At 33.4% G+C, this 17,859-nt stretch overlaps 1 long non-coding RNA gene across 1 annotated transcript; it reads left to right on the top strand.

Moving 5' to 3' along the window:
• Positions 1-2,092: 2,092 nt before the first annotated feature.
• Positions 2,093-5,896, top strand: LOC115962889. The gene is made up of 3 exons (XR_004085631.1): positions 2,093-2,472; positions 2,592-2,657; positions 5,337-5,896. It is a non-coding gene; the product is annotated as an uncharacterized LOC115962889 (long non-coding RNA).
• Positions 5,897-17,859: the final 11,963 nt, after the last annotated feature.

Here is a 17,859-nt window from a genome sequence, read left to right as displayed (position 1 = left end):
ATATTCATGGAAGTATTAAACACAGTGTTGTGTTACAACCATGGCAATATAAAAACATCACCAGCCATGGCAATATAAAAACATCAGCATACGATACAAGTCAAGGTGCAATGGCAAAAGCCCCACACCAACCATGGCAATATAAAAACATCACCAGCCATGGCAATATAAAAACATCAGTAATTCCCAATTAAAATCAGTGTCCTAAAAACCACAATTCCAGCTTCCTAAAAACCAAGACCATTACACAATTCACAATAGCTTCAGCACAGCCGGCCTCAGCTTCCTAAAAACCAATTCGACCATTACACAATTCACAATAACTTCAGCACAGCCGGCCTCAGCAACCAGCCAGGCCACAATGTCTGAAATAGAGAGAAGTAATATTTCCGAACGTGAACTTCAAAATCATGAAACATACCGGTAGTGTTTTCATTTTCTTCTTCAATATCATAGTTTTTATTTATTTATTTATGAATTCAATATCGTAGTTAATTGGCTCATAATTCCCTCAAAAACTTCTTCAATATCATAGTTTTTTTTTTTTAATTTATGAATTCAATATCGTAGTTGATTGGCTCATAATTCCCTCAAAAACTTTTTTCTGTTCATGATATAGTTGGTGCACTAATATATATAGTACCATTGTTTTTTTTTTTTAATTGAATTGTACTAATTGAATTCAATATCGTAGTAAAATGCTTTTGTTTGTTGTTAAATATGTTTTTAAGGCTTTGGAATTGCCAGTTTGGATCTTTTTTGATCTTTTGATTTTACGATATTATTTTTTGAACTTTTGCCGTTTGTCAGTCGATTGTTCTTTGTGGTATTGGGTTACAAGTTACAACATGAACCGTGTGAAGGGGGCAAAAATGGCCCATTAGCATTAATTTTTGAAATATTTAGCAACAGAGCACTGTTTCGGAAATAATTAGGGAAATACCACTTTTTCCGAAAACGCCGCTATAGGGCCTGAAAATGTCACTATAGGGCTTAAAAAACGCCACTATAGGGCCCCTTGAACCTGTTATGGGGACTTATAAAAAATTTTTGCAGGAAAACGCCGCTATATGGCCCAAAAACGTCACTATAGGGCTTAAAAACGCCACTATAGGGCCCCTTGAACCTGTTATGAGACTTAATAAAAAAAATTTGCAGGAAAACGTCGCTATAGGGCCCAAAAACGTCACTATAGGGCTTAAAAACGCCACTATAGGGCCCCTTGAACCTGTTATGGGACTTATAAAAAAATTTTGCAGGAAAACGCCGCTATAGGACCCGAAAAAGTGGTATTTCCCTAATTATTTCCGAAACAGTGCTCTGTTGCTAAATATTTCAAAAATTAATGCTAATGGGCCATTTTGGCCGTGTGAAGGGAGGAAAGTATTCTCTTTAAAAATATAAATATAGATATTTATATATTTACCAATGAATTATTACCTTGTGGTATTTAGGACTATTAGTGTATAATAGAAAAATGCTTAGAAGTAACACAATTTTGCCTAAAAATGGCTCATATCAATTTGTGTATAATTGTGTTAATTTACAAAATTACTATCGTGATTGTGTAAATTTACACTGACACTGTTCACTTTGTATATAGTTGTTTATTCTTTTTTATGTATCTCGATGATAAAAGAAGATAATGGATGTTACTTATTGTGTGTAAAGAGAGAAAAATAATTTTAAAAATTAAGAAAAATTGATATTTTAATATAATTTAATGTAAAATAAATAATTTGACGTGGAATTTTAAAAAGTGAATATGTGAAAAAAAAAAAAATGAAGAAGAAGTAGATTCTTATCCTTAAATTTTGCAAGTAACGTGAATGATAATTTGACTCTAATAGAAATACTATATAATTAACAATAACTATATATATATAGTGAAATTAGAATATATATATATAAATTTAAAATTTTAATCATTCAATTTTAATAATAATAAAATAAATATTTTTATTATCAAAATAGTATTATAAATATTATAGAAAATTCCTACTATTTATAAATACAGTCATAATCTGATGTATAAATAATATGACTCTGAAAGTGCTTTTTGTTTTTTTTTTTTTTTTTTGGTTTGCAAACTTGGCATTGTTGTCTGTGTCATTGTCAACCTTCAATTTTTTTTTAAAAAAAAAATAATATTGATTGGTATGGCAATGGCATCCGCATCGGTCGGCGGCGGATAGAAGCGTTGTGAGCTTTAGGATTTCAGAGGCTCGACTTGGATCCAAACCCCCCTTTGGGCATAAATATTAAATAGCTCGCATTCACATTGATTTTCTTTATTTATTTATTTTTCCAATTTACAAATTTGATTGTTACTTGGATCTTTTTTTTTAATTATTATTTAATAATTGATATTCTTTTTTCATTCTTAACCAGCTTTAACTCAGATGAAGCTGTGAGCACAACAATCAGATTGAAAGCTTTTATTTCGAAAGCTTTTTATGGCCTATTGAACAGGTTTGGGTTCTTGGTTTTATCTCTCTATTCCTTTGTTTTTCATTTTTTTTTTTCAAGATGATTGGATCATTTTTTGTTTAATAATTGATTTTTTAACTTTTGTTTTCTACGATTTTCAGCTTAAAAACGGCTGCGATTAAAGTGGTGGAACTCATTTTTGAAGCACTTGTTTACCTACTGAACAGGTTTGTGTTCTCCTTTTTTTTTCAATTTTTCAAATTTGATTGTTATTTGCCTTTTTGTTTTCTACAAGTTTCAACTTAAATTCGGGCTCTTAATTTATTGAAGGTTTCAATTTTGGAAGCTTTTTATCACCTATTGAACAGATTTGGGTTCTTGTATAAATATGTTCTTATAGGGGCTAGCTTCTGGATATGCATAATTTGGGATTATTTAGATAGGTCAGATAAAGCATATTAGGTCTATTATGTTTATCAATATGTAATTGTTAAAATTATTGGTTGAAATTGATTTTTTGAAAATTTTTTTTTTTTGGGGGGAGGGGGGGGGGGGGGGGGGGGGGGGGTGGGGGCTGTCCATTCTCATTTGGGATTTGTTTTATGTAAGTTGAGTTTCTTAACTATTGCTCAATTCATGATATGTTTTAGCTATAGAGTTACTCTTTTTTCTTTAATGGGTTTGATGCAGTCATTGAAGATTAATTTGTTACTACTTCAAAGTTCTTCTAAGGATCTGTGTGTGAAATTCAATTAAAGTAAAAATCATTTGTTTTTGAAGGTTTAGTTATATGTGTCCTTTGGTTAAAACGGTTTCAATATGGGTTTTGATTAACATGTTATGGTCAATTTTGTATTCAAAGGCAAAACTGCAATGAATACTAATTCTTGAACTTTGTCCTTCATTGGCCACATTAAACTCCCAAGATGACTGTAGTGATAGAATTGATCTCCATACCCAAGGAAGAGTATGCTCAATTCCTAGCTCAGCAAAAGGGAGTTGCTTCTTCCTTTGCTTCCACTTTAGCCCAATCAGGTAGTGCATCCTATTGTATTTTATGTCACACTTCTGATCCATGGGTCATTAGAGTCTAATAAAATAAAATGTGAGATATTTAAGATCTCCTAAAAAATTCTAGACTCAACTAAAGTTACAAAACTACCAAAATATCTTTAATTCATAGGGATTGCTGAAATTACAATTTTGCTCCTAAATACAAAATTGATAATAACTTACTAAATAAAATCCCATATTAAAAACTGTTTTAACCCAAAGACACAACTAGACATTTAACATCACATGACTTTTACTTCAACTAGACTTCAAGCATGGCCACTCAAAATAAATCTTGAATATGTGAATTTGTAAAGTAGTAACATTTAAATGTTCCATGGCTGCATCAGATATGTTGGTTTGGAACTGCTGTGTTGCCTATCTAATTTCTGGGTTGTTCTGAGGAGTGTGGGTTATTGCCTTTTGGGAATTTGTGGACTGAGTGTCAGGCATTGTTTCGGTTGCTATTTATTTTTAGTATTGCTCACTGGTGCTGTGTCTTATTCTCTTGTTTACTTTCTTTGTCTTAATTGGGTGCTTATTGGAATCCAAGGAAGGTATACAGCCCAATTTCTTATTCCCCTTTGATATGCTCTCTATTACTTTGATTCGTCTTAAGGGGAGTTATTATGTGCAATGGGCCCAGGCTGTTGAGGTTTTTCTTTTGATAGTAAGAAGTTTACTTATCTAAATGATGATCTCCCTCCTAATATGGATCAGGAGTTGTTTGTAGGAAAATATGGAATCCAAAATAAGTTGTAGCTAAGTTTTTTTTTGTCCACTACCAAACTTGTGCAGGAACAAGCCTATGAGCTAAATTCTGGTGTCAATTCTGAGTGCTATTAATTTCTATCTTTTTCTTCTTCTACACAACCGCAAGTTAAGCCCTTACGCTTACCTATGAAAACCATAAAGCCTCACATAATTTCTCTATCAAATAGTCATAATTTCCTCTTTCAAGGGTAAGGGGGTGTGACAGTATGCATTTTTTGCTTGGTTGTTTTTGAGCTCTTTGAAGATTTAAGAAAAGAGTTGTCTATTACCATTGTTAGGGCATATTCTGATTAGTATAAAATTAGCAGGAAGGAAAGGGGAAAAGGCATTTTTCTGTACTGGCATGGTTGTATGTTTTCTTTTAAGTTTTTCAAGCTTCCCTGATATTTAAGGCCAATGATAGATGAGCTTTGTGCATCCAATGAAAACATAGTGTGAATGAGATGGAAAAATGAGGAAGATGAGATGGGTTTTATTCCTTTGCCAGTTGGGTTTCTTGTTATGCTTGTTAATTTAGAATAGTCAATGCTTGAGATTTTGACTAGAGTTTATGCCCCTGATGTTGAACTCCTAGTTTTTGTTTTTGTTTAAAATAGTTTATTAACAATTTCCCTAAGGGCATCCGTTAAATGACCATTTACTTTGAATACCAAGTATCTTGTAGTTTAGTGACATTGACTAGTCTCCTTTATGAGGAAAACCAGAGTTCAAATTTGCCTCCATACTTTTTCTACTTTTTGTTTATTATGGATATTGTGTAAATTCTTAAAAAAAAAAAAAAAAAAATTATGGATGTTACGTAAAACCATGGATATAAAATAAGTGTTAAAGAAAATATTCTCTCCTAGAATAGATTCTTTTTGTTCTCTCACATTTACTTATTGTTGGTGTCTTGTTTATCTCTTGGCATTACACTGCACTCGTGTTGGTGGACTTGGTCTTCATTTCTTTCTTTCTTTCTTTCTTATTTCTTTTTCTTTTTGGTGAAGAAACTAAAGTGGACTTTGTGAGATTTTAATTTTACTATGTTTGGAGGAAAAAGTAATATTAAAGACTATTTTTTTTTTTTTTGGGTGCAGTGATGAAACTTGAAGTTTCTTTGAAGCCTTTCATGAGTTTCTTACCTTTCTCCTTCTATTTTTGGCTTCCTTAATTGGTTTACACTTTCAAGCTTTGGGCAAATCACCACTTGACTCGCATTTTGCCATCATCTTGCTTCTTATCATGGCTACAATTGCCTATGGCATTGCATATCTGGAGAACAAACTACAGCCTCAAGACACCGAGCACCACTCAATACGCAGGCTCATATGCTTGCTCTGTGGAATCGTTGCATTTCAGCTAGCTCTCGCAATACTCATTTGCCCGTATTGGTTATTCATGGTTAATTTATGGCCAATCCTAATTGTGGGGGTACTACGTCATTCATACCAACAAATCTACCACGCAGCTAATGTGGTACTAAAAGCAGGACCTAGCTTGTTTCAAAAGATTTATCAGTTCTTTTATCAGATATATGAGTGGCTCCTACAGATATTCAAATCAATTTCTCTGGCCGCTTCTCAAGCATTTTCTTCAAAGGAACAAGAAGACAATCAGATGGCATAAATTGTTTAACGAAAAAAAAAATGCCACTTATGACTCTATCCAAAGGTTCATTGTGCTATATTCAGCATATGTATTGTAACAGTACTAAATATCCAAAGGTTAATTTGCATTTTTGCAAAAAAAAAAAAAAAAAAAAAAATTATATATAAATATATATATATATATATATATATATATATCACTAGCTAATTTTTAAGGTTTTAACGTTTTATGGAAAGCAAGATTTCTTTCTTTCTTTCTTTATTTACTTATTTTATTATGATTTTTTGGTTACAACGTCAAAAATACTGAACAGTTAGAGGATTTGTAGGACGCTACATCTGACCCAACCATGGCAATATCACAAACAAAAAAGGGAGTAGAAGAAGTTGCCAAAGCTAGGGTCCCAAATTTGATGCTTACAAATCATTCGAAATTTGATAAAATGTGCAATTTGATTGAAATTTTTTATTCTCAATTTTTTTTAAGCAGCAAAGAAAGTTTATTTGGATTTTAATTGTGCACTGATCTTGATGTGCAACATCCACATTATGCAGCACAATTTGATAATTTTATATAAATAAAAACAGGGGATTTGAATGGTATTCGGTGCATTAAAGATGAAGATCAAAGAATGTTAGTCAATGCAGGGCAAATAAAAAAGAGATGGAAAAGTTATTTTGATAACCTTTTTAATGGAAATGGTATGAAAGATGGAGTGATTTGGGTAGACCAATGGAGGATAGAAATTGCAGATTTGTTCAAAGAATTAGGATGATTGGTTTCTCAAAAAAAGAATTAGGATGATTGAAATAAAGAATGCACTAAAGAAGACGAAAATGGGAAAAGTCGTGGGCCTGGATAGAATCCCCTTTGAAGTTTGAAGTGCTTAAGTGATGTGGGTGTATACTAGTTGAAAACGCCTAGTGAGTAGAAATGTACTTTAATACCTATTTACAAGAATAAGGGGATAATCAAAACTATACAAATTACCATGGAATTAAACTTATAAGTCACATTATGAAACTTTAGAAAAGAGTGATTGAAAATAGGTTAAGATGGGAAACAACAATATCGGAGAATTAATTATGCCAAGACGATCCACCATAGAAGCTTCTTACTTATATGACTAATGGAAAAATATAGAGACTTTTGAAGATCTTCATATGGTTTTCATTGATCTTGACAAAGCATATGTCAGGGTCCCTAGAGAGGTTATCTAGTGGGTTTTGGAGAAGAAAAAAGTTCCTCTAAAGTATATTAAGTTGATTAAGGATATTTATAATAAAGTTGTAACTAGTGGGAGAACAAGTTTATGAATCGCAAGTGTGTTTCTATCACTATAGATTTGCATCAAGGATTAACATTATGCCCATATATCTTTGCACTTGTGATGGATGAGCTCACTAAATCAATTCAAGAGGCAGTCCCATTGTGTATACTATTTTGCAAATTAATGATATAGTTTTAAGTGGATAAAACTAGAAGTGAAGAAGTGCATCAAGAGATACTAAAGATTGAGGTCTTTCGATATCTTGGACCAATATTTCATAAGATTGAAGAGGATGCGAATCATAGCATAAGAGCGGGGTGGATGGAGTGGAGAATTGCATTAGGAGTACTATGTGACCATAGATTAAGTTAAAGGCAAAAAATTAGAAGACTGCTATATGACCAGCTATGCTCTATCTTACCAATAGTTGGCTGGTTATCCATAAAATGAGTGTAGCAAAAATGAGAATGTTAAGATGAATAAGCAGGAGTATGTGGAAAGATACAATTCGAAATGAGGAAATTTGATTAAATATTATGGTCTTATGCAACTCATTGGATTATAAGAATTTACAAGAGAAAGCTTTAACTTTTGTCTAGAAGTGGAACCACTTCTATGCTTACATAGGTGAAGCTACTTCTTATGTCCATGTTGCATAAACATTTCACTATATTATTGAATTCCATTACAAGTATAAGACGCATCCTCCACAACGTAACAATCAGAACTAATCACACACTAAAAGTTTGTTGTTTCCCTTTAAACCTCTTTTGATTGAATTTATTCAAGATTAAGTTCCCATTATTGTTGATTCTATTCAAAGAGTTATAATCATATTGTGAAGACAATGTCTAGTCTTGTACAATGCATGACATCCATCATGTAATCTACTGCAATAGCATACTTGAGTCATGCTAAATAGCTATTTTCCTTCCAGTATTCATTCTTATCTTTATTCTCTAATAAAAATCTTCTCGCTATAATAAGATTGGCGTAGTTCATAATCGCTGCTATGTTTCTTCTTCTTGATTCTCACTAATTTACAAAATTTCCTATCATTTTTTGAAGGAAAACTACAAATCTTAAACTGCTTATAGAAATTTGAATTTCTTGAAAAATGGGTAATAAGAATTTAAATTTTCTATCAAATTTGATGAAAATCCTAATGGTATGGGACAAAGTGCTTATAGTAGGACATTATTCGGTTTTGAAATATAATGACCTTACAACTTCAGTATAGTTAAAGAGGGAAAGTACAATTAACCTTTAAATCAATATCTACAAACACTATTTCATGATACTGTTAAAAAAGTAAAGAAACTAAATAAGAAATGAATAAGTAGGTTCAAGATATCTCCCAATGCACTGAAAATTTTTTCAAGAGAAAGCAAAAGCAATCACCTTTAAATCAATATTTACAAACATTATTTCATGATACTATTATATGAAGGGCATAAGCAGTAAGCCTGAACCCAAATATTCTTATATGCCTGTTTCTATATACCCATAATATATTAATTCAAAATAAAGCTTATTTCAACATCAAACTTAGCAAAGTACACCAAATCAAGTTTAAAGCATAATTTTAACAATTGTAGTAGAAATATCAGCTACAAATTAAGAGGTAATCAAGACATGTGCATATCTCTAATTTTAACAATGATTATATGGATTAAACAAACATAGTAAGGATAAAATATATACATACACACACACACACACACACACACACACACACACACATTGAATCATTAAAAACACTATTATTTCCATGGACGTAATTCACTCGGCCATTAAGTTCAAACCCAGAGGATGTTTAATGGGCCTTTTGGACTTTTGGTTATATATAGGAATTGGTAACCATCACTATGGAAAAAAAATATAGTCTTCCAAACTTAAGATTGTCACCATTCTCATCTCTTTAAAAAAAGAAAAAGAAATGCATGATTGTGTTTGTTTTTATCTATTTTAAAAACATCATTGACAAATACCCAAAACCAATTAACCCAAGTACTCTAAATAAAAGCAAAACAAATGTGACACAAATATCCTAAAGAAAGCAGATTCTAACCAATACCTTTATCAAAACAAAATCTAACCTAGAAATAGAAATCAAAGATTTAAAATCAATCTGACCAGAATACCCAAATTCTCTCTACCCAACTGATTCATCTCTCGATTTGAGTTTTTATTTAACATTTGATGAAAATTTATCCCTCAAATGGTACAACTGACGAAAATGTACAATGTCTCGCTTTCTAATCGTAAATGTGGTTGAAAGTTAGATAAGTTTTTTGTTTCCTCCATTGCAACACAACCTTAATTGTAGGGCAAAGTTTTTGCTTTTATATATAGTATCAAATATTAGATTAGATATGATATATGAGACATATATATATATATATATATATATATACATCAATCACCATCTGAATCTACAATAACTTCCTTTTGATAAAAAAGCACAAAATAATCAAATGCAGACATGTGCTATATTTATAAAAGAATACCAACGTAAAAAGAAAAAGCAACACCTGCTTAAACCTTTCCTTAGTCTAATCAAATGCAAACTTGTGCTATATTATTATTATTTTTTATTTTTTAAGGAATTCCTACCAAAGTACATGACACAGTGTAAGAATTAAAGGCAATAAACTTGATGGCATCAGAAAAAGGAAATGAACATGGAATCAGAACCAAAGTTGTTATAGATTACGAATACTTGATGCTGTAGTGAAGCTGAATTGGGTTTGATCATAGCTAATCAATTCTCAAGCAGCACCGAATTCCATAACAGAAAAATGAAATATCACCTTGCCAGCATGGATATGACAATTTTATAGAACCTAGGGATAATGCCATTCATCACCATGTAACTAAAGCCTAGTTCACTCACACCACATGGATCCACAGCTAAAATGTTGATGCTATTCTTAAAATGTTTCTCCCACAGTAATAGCTTACTGGCATCAAAGGCATCTATGTAGTGCGAGAATAATACAAACCCTAAAAGAAAAGCATGCTAATTGCAAACTACATTAAGTCGAAATCCAAGTTCAAAGTTAAGCATATAACTTGCAGCATGGTTAGAGCTTAAAAGTAGAGTGGAGAAACATACCATCACCACCACACACACGTATGCACACACACACACACCCACCAAAAAAAAAAGAAGTAAAAAGTAAAAGAAAAACAAAGCCAGCAACTTATAATTAGATCTAAATAACTTTTCCTAAAGATAAGGAATAAAATCAACACACTTCTCAGTTTAACAATGCACAATATATACACATCTATGATATATATCCTAATTCCTGCAAGACTCAATTTATTCACATATAACAAAGGAAATAGGTGTAAGATGTACGCGGGCTTGATTTCTGTAAGCAGTCATCTAAAATGAGTTGCCATCTTCTTCCATACTAAATTGTACACAATCACTGATATTAATTTTTAGGATTATTAATTACAGATGCACTGAATTAAGAATCCTAGCATTGAAAAGAAAAAGAATAAAAACATAAACATATATATATATAATTCAAATTTAATTTCAAAACAGCACCTTCTATACAAACTTAAACAAAAGAAACAAAAATATAGTGGAAAAGTTACTAAGGTTTATAGTACCATAGACCAAAGTCAAGGAAATAAAAGCTGTGTGCAAAACTGCATATAACTTCTTCTTCTTTTTCTTTTTCTTTTTCTTTTTTTAATTATAACTGTGTACAAATAAGTGAATAACTTGATCTTCAATCTAATATTTCTTAACACAAACATAAGACACAATGGTAATCAACAGTAAACAGTTCACCAATTGATTTTTTTTTTTTACACCTTCCCTCCATCCTTTTAATAGTCACTGCAACTGCCATATGATCTACTGCTCTGACACATCTCTTCTCTGCAACATTATTTTGTAAAATCTGAAAGTTTAGAGTGTATAGCAATTTATAATGTTTTCTAAGTGAAATTATGGTTTTCTGGTTTTCTGTATTGCAATCTGTTATGATTCTAGTTTCATAACATAATTGAGAGCATTAACATACCATACAGAAATGATACATGTTTTTTTTTATAATGATGTCCACAAAGAACACAATTGAAGGATGATTCTTTCATAGACCAATCTAATTACAATTCTAATATCATAACATGATTGAGAGCACTAATAAAACATACACCGATATATATATATATGCAAGGATATCCAAGTGACTATAACATGATCCATAACATGAATTGTTGAAACATTTCTATACAGTTTAGGGTCCTCAAGCCCATGGGCCTTGGGCCCCGACCCTGTAGTGCAGCCCATAACTCCTAACCCTTTGTATGAGACGGGGCTCTAGGCCCATCAGGCCATAGACAATAGCCTCATGCCACGATGCCTGACCTGAAGACCATTGGGGCAGTGTCCTGAACCTGGACGCACTTTGAGGCCCAAGTCAAGCCTCTCTCGGTCAACTGCAACTTGAACAGCAGTGTTGGTGCTCAGCGGTAACATTTCTCGGCTGCTCGATATTGCCTTGGGGAATATCACTGCCGAACAGTCCCCTTGAAATGGGAACCAATTCCAATGCCACTATTACCACTACCAGCGAAACATATACTTAGGGACGATAGAATTGGACCCCCATTTGCACTAATGAGGGAGAGTAATCATAACATCTCCACTTATCCTAGCCTATAAATAGGGGAATCAAATGAGGAATGGGGGGAGGGGGGGGCAATTCTGGAGAGAATAGGGAGAGAAGAGAGCAACCATTCTAAGAAAGAAAGATAGTGATTTTGTGAGGTAAAGAGAAGGGTTTGTGGAAACAAGAGTGTCCCTGGGCTTCCGGGCATAAGGATCACCCTTAGTAGGAAACCCAAAGCCCACAATACAAATAGATTGTGAGCCCAAGTAGAGGTTGAGCCCAATAGCTATATCTTGGGTACGCACAATTTCATTAGTTAATATAAAGACATAATACATAAGCTAAGACATAGGCAGCAAGAACATTAAAAAATCTTATCAAATTAATATGAAATTGAAGTATTCTAAACATAATATACAAAGTTTGAGAAAAATGATTTGGTAATTTTTCTGTTATTTGAATCTTAAAACTTTCTCCTGTGTTAAAGCCAAAAATAGTTCTAATTATAAGATATTACATTAAGGAATCATGAATGAAAAGAAAAGATACCAAGTGTCAAATTTGAAGATAACTACTATAAAAATAAAAATTAAAAATTAAAAATAAAAAACAAAAGAGTCGGCAATGAAGTTGGATATAGACAATTAAACATCTTACACTTCTAAAGTGATTGAGCAGAGGAGGCATCTAATATAAAATTTCTTCATAGATTCACACTGGCTTTTATAAAGTGACCATTCAAAAACAACCGACCCAGGAAAATTAAATTTTAAAATAAAACTTTGGTGTGGTTTTGATTATTAAAGAATTGTGTGTTGAGTGACAAAACAAATCTTCATCTTAATCTGAATGGGAAAGCAAATTCAAAATAAAAGTGACCCAAATGGGCAAAATTGATTCTAGATACTTAAAACCAATTTAAGCCAAGTCAGATACCCTAAACAAAACAACTTCTAGCCAAAATCCCTCAAACCCAAATCTAACCCATCTGTTTAAACTAATTAAACAAAACTACTCCTAATCGAAAAACCTAAATCATAACAGCATCCCTCAAACAGATCCATGTTCCTACATTTATTAATATGATCTGTTTTTATCATCTTATAAATCAAAAAAAAAAAAAAAAAAAAAAAAAAAAAAAAAAAACCTAGATAAGGAAAAAGCCCAATTGCCATTTTTTATTCCTACCCTGTTCGTGTGGCTTATATTTTTTTGTAGAATAATATATTGCTCTATTTTTAACCGGACACCATAAATAGATACCCACACATCAATTTAACCAAATACCCAAAACAAAAGCAAATCTAACTCAAATACCTTTGATAAGTCAAGAATGTATTGAACCCTTGTGATGAATTAATTGATTAATTAGTCAATTTATTAATTAATAAATTTAATATACAAAATGTGTGGCAGCACAAAAAAATCACCAATAAACTAAGTATGCAGCGGAAAATAAATTGACACAGTGATTTGTTTACGAATGGGGAAAACCAACACGGCCAAAACCCCACCGGGTGATTTTAAGGTCACCACTCCCAAGAATCCACTATTATCAAAACAAGCGGTTACAAGTAAAGAAATTCCAGTACCTTATACCAACCTACAGTTGAACCCTTACCCCAATACCCAATTGGACTTGTTCTGTAGTGACAATCTCTCATTGTAATGCATGGCTCTCAGTATGTAACTAACCAATTGCGCGGATCTTAGTACACGACTTCATTCACCAACTAGAAAAGGTAGTTGGCTGCAAAGTTCTTCATTCATCACACGATGAAGATCAAGAAGCTCCTTGGTTACAAAACCCTACGGTGCACAAACACAACAGCTTCTTCACAAGAAAGATAAACTAGAGCAAATTCTGTCTTCGGTCACAATTTTCTTGAACAAATTTTGCTCAACACTTATGCAACTTGTTCCACCTTTGATGGTCTTTAAAATAATCATTTTATATGTATAGGGTTGTGAAAAAAAAAAGCCCAAACATACAATCACGGATTGGAGTCAAAACAAACTTGAAACTCTGTTTTTCATAAACCTCGACAGATACCTATCTGTCGAGCTGCTGTCAAGCCACTGGCTAGAACAGCTTTTCAAGGCTCAATAGATAGCTAGCTGTCGAGCTTTAATGAACAGAACTTTCTACACTTGAATCTTAGACAGACTTTCATGGCTTTAACACTTGAATTTGAAACGAGATTTCTTGAAGCATTAAACACATCCTAAATCTATCCAAATATAAGTAAAATGCGTTTTGTCAAAGGATTAGCCAATTACATAAAATAGTGACATATGTTCCTAACAAGTGAATCACATATATCCTAACAACCTTAATAAAAAAATATCACCCAGAAAGTTAAAAAAAGAATCCAGCTAAATTATAAAAAACTGATCATAATTAATGCACAAATTGAAAAGTAAAGAGAAAACTAACCGGTAGAGAAATTGAAAGACGTTCTCCAATTGCAAACTATGGATACATGGGCAATGGAAGTTTTTATTTTTTTTATTTTTTTTCCTTTTAATTGGGCTGGTTGGGATTGAGGCTTTACTTCCAACCGCTTGATATTTTAAGTGGGGTTTTTCCTGATGGTATATGGGTGGAGGCTGGGATGATGGAAAGAGAACTCAATGGTTATGGTTTTTGATTTTAAGAAAGACAGAGAGAACTGCTGAATTTGTCAAAGGAAAAGGAGAATTGGAATGGAAGAGATTGTGTGTCTGTAGTTCTGGTGGTTGGAGTATGGCGAGGGGACTGGCGGAGGCAAGATCGCCTATCTCTTTTTCTGTTTCTTTCACCGTGTCTTCATCACCTCTCTCTCTTCCTGTTTCTTTCTCCGTGTCTTCATAGCCTCTCTCTCGATTTGATCGCCTCTCTATTTCTATTTATGTGTACTCTTTAATTTTAACCGGTTATTTTTTTGTTATTTATAATGAGAGGATTTTAAATGGTGTTGTAGCATTACCAAACAATGTAATTTATCGCTTTTTAACTTAAACATGGCTGAATTTTAGATAGTCACTTTTCCTACATGACAGCACCTCTTTAATTGTTAGAAAGACTTCTGCTTTTATATATAGTATTAGATATTGATGATTGATGGGAAGTGTCAGTATAAGTCATCGGGATGACGATGTCAGAATTTCATGAAATTTGGAGGGTTTAAGGGAAACGATCTTCTGATTATGACTCGAAAATAGTGATTTTGCTATCTTTAGTAATATTTGTTTTCCTTTATAATTTTTAGTTTAAAAGTCAAAATAAAGTCTTGTTTGTTTTGGGAAGTCTCTTAGAAAGAATAGTTTCAATTTCTACAATTATCTCAATTTTGCTATTTTTAGTAAAAATTACTATTTTGCCACCTAATTATGTGATTAGCGTGATGTTATGGTTTCTGGGCGTTTTCCTAGCCGCCCTAAGTTTTTCTTTTTACTATTTATAGCCTTTAGGGCTCAGATTAATAAAAATTCAGACTTTGTCTATTTTTTTCTCTGCTGAATTCCAAAACTCTATTATCTTGTGGATTTAAGGGACCCCTTATGGGTAGATTCGAGGTTTTCATTCAAAAACTAGAGTGTTTTTTTTTTTTTTTTTGGCGAAAAACACATTTTAGTCCCTACATTTTCAGGAGATTCCCATTTTAGTCCCTACATTTTATTTTTACCGCTTTTAATCCCTATCCTGAAAAACGATTCCCATTTTGGTCCTTGCCGTTAGATCAGAAACGGATATTGCTGACATGGCAAACGGCATTGATAAATAATAATAAACTAATGTCCGCACGGCCTATCTTGCCACTGTTAGTTACTCCCTGCCCTTAGTAGTCACATGTCCCTCACATGACAGTCCCTAACCCAAATAAAACCCCAAATCACGCCAACCACACCTGACCACACATGATGGCAAACTTGCAGAATCCCTAATCTCTTACCTTACCCGTTTCTCATCACAAGACCATAGATTTGCACAAAAAAACCACAAATCGGCAAGCACAAAAAACCACAAATCAGCAAGCATAATCACAGATAGCTTCATAGTGTTTGTGCTGAGCAGATTGCGAAGGTTGTATTTCTCTCCAACTCTCTCTCTCTCTCTTTCTCTCTCTCTCTCTCTCTCTCTCTCTCTCTCTCTCTCTCTCTCTGTGTTATGAATGCCATTTTTAAGTGCTGGGTAATCGTTCTGGGTCTAAATCTCAGCTGTTGGGTTTTGAGAATTTGGGAATTTTGAGATGTTGTGTTTTGTTATTGCTCTGGAATTTCAATCTATCTCTATTTCTCTCCCTTTATAGCTTTTGTAGTGGACATAATACTAACTGTGATAGTGGAATATTTTTGGGATTTGCATTATTTGGTTGTTGTGTGTTGCTTTTGGTATTTGCAGCTCTGTTTGTTTTACTTTTTGTTTTACTTTTGTTTATCAGGGACCACAATACTGACTGTATTTTTGTTGGCAATTGCATTGTTTGTCTATATTGTGTGTCACTATTGTTTATTAGGGACCACTATATTGACCTTGATAAACCATGGAATCTTTGTGTTGGTATTTGCATTGATTGTCTGTATTGTGTCTTGCTTTTCAAGAAGTGGCTGGGTCCATGTGATCCCTTTGTCGGTATTGTATGCTTTATTTATTAGCCTAATAAAGTATTATTAATTTCAAAAAGTGGATATCTGTTTTCATTCTGTTTTCTTCCCGTGACTTGCATGCAGGATGGATGAGCTTTTTACTCTGCATGTCCACCATGGTGGGCATTTCATATAGGACCCTCAAGTGTATGTGGGAGGGACAATTGATATAGTGGATAATTGTGACCCAGATAAGTGGTCAAAAGTAGAAATTGAGAGTATCTATAGGGAGTTTGGCTATACTAAAGTGGATAAGCTATGGTTTAAAATGCCTGGTGTGAACCCAAAGCAGTCAAATTTCCATCAGGTAGTTGATGATGATGCTGCTATGTTCATGACTAACTTGGTGAAGGGATATGGAGAAATTCATGTCTTTGTGGAGCATCTAGTGCATGAACCACTTGAGTTGCCAGTGGAGGATTTTGATCCCTTAACTGCTAGACTACCTGGTAGTGAACTAGAAGGTGTAGATACTAAGGCCTTAGAGGTTCTTGTTAGTGACAGTGTGCTTCAAAGTGATCACTATTATGAGTATGCTGAGTATGATGATAAAAAGTACATACCTGATTTTTCACAATTTGGAGGCCATGATTATCTTGAATTTACTAATGTTGACCATGGTGAGCCACATGAGGTAGATGCTAAGCAGGTTTGTGCTAGGAGGGCTGGCAAAGCTCCAGTTGTTGATGACCAAGTTGAGGAGAGTAGTGAGGGTAGTGAGGATGATTGGAGTGACTTAGAAGAAGAGCCAGAAATGCAACCAATGAACATTGGTGAAGATAGTACTGATAGTTGGGACAATCAAGCTAAAGATGATGAGGTTGAACTAGGACAAATGGGTGGTGGTGTCATGAATTCTGACTATGAGAGTAAGGAGCTGCTTAGCCTTGATGAATCATCATCAAGTAGTGAGGATGGTGATGATTCAAGTGATGATGACATCCCTATTGCTGAGGTTGACAATTCTATTAGGAGGAGCAAATACCTAATCTTTAGGCTAGTAGCCAAAGCTGAGCACCTTAAGTTTGAAAAGAATATGTTGTTCATCTTAACTAAACAATTTAAAGATGCTATAACTGATTATGCAGTCCATGGTGGATGGGGTATAAAATTTGTGAAAAATGACTTGGTGAGAGTGAGAGCTCGATGCCAGCCAGGGTGCAAGTTTGTTGCCTACCTTGCAAAGGTGCCAAGGGAGAAGAGTTTTAAATTGAAAACACTAAACATGGAACACACATGCAGCAAAAGTTATAGAAATCCAAGGTGCATAGCGTCATGCATTAGAAAGAAGTTAGTGAAGAGGGTTAGGAGATAGCCTGACATAAAGCCTGACTCTTCATATAATATTGAGATGTGACTGAGATGTCAATGAGATAAAGCATAAAGATCTACCTCATTTTGATTTGTCAATTACATATCATTTTGGCTTTGAATATCAAGCTCCTGGTGTGCTAACTCAAACTATCAGCTCCT

Source organism: Quercus lobata, chromosome 10 (genome assembly GCF_001633185.2).
Source record: "Quercus lobata isolate SW786 chromosome 10, ValleyOak3.0 Primary Assembly, whole genome shotgun sequence".
NCBI classification, from domain to species: Eukaryota; Viridiplantae; Streptophyta; class Magnoliopsida; order Fagales; family Fagaceae; genus Quercus; species Quercus lobata.
The sequence above is the reverse complement of the archived record's forward strand: the minus strand, read 5'-3'. Positions and strand labels throughout refer to the sequence as shown.